The sequence below is a fragment of the Gossypium arboreum genome, chromosome 10 (genome assembly GCF_025698485.1).
Source record: "Gossypium arboreum isolate Shixiya-1 chromosome 10, ASM2569848v2, whole genome shotgun sequence".
Taxonomy (NCBI): domain Eukaryota; kingdom Viridiplantae; phylum Streptophyta; class Magnoliopsida; order Malvales; family Malvaceae; genus Gossypium; species Gossypium arboreum.
The window spans coordinates 15698923-15702426 of NC_069079.1; the positions used below are offsets into that span (position 1 = coordinate 15698923).

At 32.6% G+C, this 3504-nt stretch overlaps 1 long non-coding RNA gene across 1 annotated transcript; it reads left to right on the top strand.

The window, feature by feature from the left end:
• Positions 1–261: 261 nt before the first annotated feature.
• LOC128281678 (uncharacterized) lies at positions 262–1103 on the top strand. Its single transcript, XR_008271933.1, has 2 exons — positions 262–597; positions 859–1103. It is a non-coding gene; the product is annotated as an uncharacterized LOC128281678 (long non-coding RNA).
• The last annotated feature ends 2401 nt before the right edge of the window (positions 1104–3504 follow it).

Sequence of the window (3504 nt, forward strand, 5' to 3'; positions counted from 1 at the left end):
AATGAACTAAAATTAAAATTTCATGGTAAAAATTTAAAAAAAGAAAAAAAGAAATAGGACTGCATTGAAATGTCATTAAAAAGCAGAAAGACCAAAAGCATAAATAGAACATTAAGAAAAAAAAAAGTGGATCCTATTAAAGGATCGAATCGAATTTCGGGTTTGGCTTCAAAAAGGCGTCGTTTTGGGCTGTTTGGAGCCACTTCAAAACGGTGTCATTTTACTTAGTCTATATAAGTTTCAAAAAAATTCAAAAAAAAATCATTTCCCCTTTATTTAAAAAAAAAGTTTGGAAGCCCAATAGTTTTTCTCTCAAGCTTTCTCATATCCGGCCTTTGAGCTGCCATGGGCCACCATGGCGACCACCGGTCACTAGCGACTATGGCCGCAGTCTATAGTGGTTGGAAACCCCAAAAAATGCCCTTTTGACTTCATTTAAATCGTTTTAAAACCCCTTTTTTAAAACCCTTTTATCCCGATTTAAAAAATGACAAAAATAAATGGAAATCTTTAAGAAACCTTTCGGTTTCTCCTCCGACAGCATTAATATCTTTCATTGGAGACAATGACCTCGGCTTCGCATAGCGAACGGCACAGGTAAGAAGAAATTTTTTATTTTTTCACAAAAGTAAAAAAATAATAGATAAGAACAGATTTAAAACAAAAAGATTATCTATTTTTTTTTAAACTTGCTGATTTTTTTTGTATTTCTCCTTGTTTTTGTCAAAATACATCTTGGGCTTTTATAGCCGATTTTACAATATAAATTTAATTTTTCTTTTTCTGTTTCTGCCATACACTATTTTGCTACTGCTCTTACGTGTTCTTTACGCTGCTTTTGTGTTTGCTTTTTTGCAGGTGGTTATGAAGTCAACGGAGGTGGGGCAGAGGGCGTGTGAGACGGCGTGCCTACCGACGTGGCAAGGCTACGGCGCGAAAAGGCTTAGGGTTTTCTTTTTTTGGTTTTTATTAGATATGTTTAAGTTGTTGGGCCAACAGGCCACCTAGGGTTTTCTTTGTATTTTGGGCTTGTACTTTTGTTATTTGGGCTTGTAATTTTGTTAATAGACTGTTATTTATTAAGGTCCGGTCAAATTTGGGCATTTACATTGGTATCAACCCATTGATGGGTTTGCCTGTTGTGATTCTGTGTATAGTACCAAGTGTGTTGATTGTTGCGTATAGTCAGGACGTAGGTTCCGAGTTTACCCTTCGTTTCTGTGTATCTCTATAAATACACTATGCCTTTGAACTGCTACTTGGATTTATGTTCTATAAGTCTGTTGTTTGTCACCTTTTGGTCTCACACTGAGCTCGAATAGCTCACCCTTTATAGTGTGTCCCCTTTCAGGTACTTACTCACACCTTCGAAGCTTGGACCCGGTACACGGAGGCCTCAGACAGTCTCGATGAAGAAACATGTTTAAAAGTCTTCTTTTCGATTGCCATTTTGGTAAATGGTTTTGAAATGTAAATGGTTATAAGAACTGTGGTACAGTTCTAAATTGAGCTTTTCGTAAATGGTTTTCTTTGGATTGAAAATTTTGTAATATCGGGATTTTATAATTGAGCGTTTTTACACAACTTAAATACTGTAATGTTTAAAATTTTTCCTACGATCACTTGGTGATCAATGTGACCTCCAGAATTAGGCCAAAACTTCTGGGCTGGTTTTGGGGTGTTACAAAATGGTTTTATAATATTAGAATGATAAGATGATTGAAAATGAAAATCATATATGCTACATTTGGTAGGAGTATTATTTTTACATATGTTTTAGTATAAAGTTAGCAATAAACTAATTCAATTGATAATATTTTGCTACTCCAATGACTTATTTCTAGAAAAGAGAAAATTTTCCGCTTATTTTGAATAGGTCTTATTTTTTAATAAGAATTTTTACTCATCATTCTAATTTCAAGGTTAAATTTGTACTATCTATTCTTTATTTTATTCTATGTCTAACTATTGTAATACATATGCAATAAATATATATTTTTTCTCATATTATTACACTAATAACCAAATGAGGCAATATAAATTTTATAATATTAATAATATTAGGATGATAAGGCGATGAAAAGTAAATCATAAAAATTAATGATGAGTTTACAAGTACAATTTTAAGTACAAATATAATTATAAATTATAAATAATACATGTTGAATCAGCTAAAATTAAAATTAACTAAATATAAAATATAATAAATTAAAAATTAAAATATATTTAATCTTAAATCATAATAATTTTGAATGATACATAATAAACTTGAGCCTTTGTCAACACCCACCAAAGCTTTATTAGCAATTTTATTCTTTTTAGAATTCAATAATGGCGATTTCTCATTCTTCTCGTTGGTCAAATAGTTCATCCACTCATCCTTATAATGTACAATTTTATTAAACATTTTCTATCTCCAAAACCAAGATCATGGCCCTTTTGGTATAATAAAGAATAAAAGTACAATGTCTAATAGAAATTGTTTTTATGGGATTTATAATTACTTTGTTAAAGATGTATGAATCTAAAATGCAATTATTTTATTATCATGAAATACCAAACATCTTTTTAATAAATTTTAGGTACATGAGATTAATCTTTAAAATATCACAATTACAATATTTTTTTCTCAGCCATAATTAATGTTATTATTAAAACCCATAAAGGGTGAGATTAGCTCAACGAAAGCAACAATTGCAACAAAATACCAGACCAACACCAAAATAAGGCCAAGAAACTCCTGAATCCTACAATTGAAACAGCTCACCAAACAACACCCAAATATCATATACTTAACTCCATTGCAAAAAGCATAGACGAATAAACACCAAAAATACTTGCAATGAAAGCATTTCTCCACCCCTTGCCAGCTGAAACCCCAAATAAAAAAAGGTCCCATGCCCATAACAAGCTCTACCCATCGGTCCCTGCCAAAGGAGCCATGGCCAAGAAAGCTATCAAGCTTAATGCAATCCACAAAGCTTGTTGAGACTTTTCCTTAAGGTCAGCTCTTTTGAGTTCAAGTCCCTTTCACTGGCAAGTTTATTGAAATAGAAGCAACATTGGCCAACCTAATAACAAAGGTCCAACAAAGAAAACCCAACATGCAGCGAAAAAATTCAAAACCTACTGCCATTAACAGTACAAACCACAAATTTAAACATCTCGAATGTGTGCAACGAATTGCAAGTTAAATATCCGATCAGAAAGAGCCACTTAAATATGGAACCCATATGTGCTAAAATTTGTGATCTAAGGAGCTTAGACACAATACTTTCTACTAACAGCGGTTCCAACTTATAAAGGACAAAAAAAGAAACAGATTGAGTATCATTTAAGTGGTCCCAGATTCGAATGCACTAAAGTTTATCCCATACGTCATGCACATGACGTCATTCAACAGATCGGGACACGTGGCAGAACTTAAGCACCTTCGACGCATCCCTCCAGGAAATGTCCATGAAGGGAGAAAGATAATTATTTAATTAGAATATTTTTATGAAA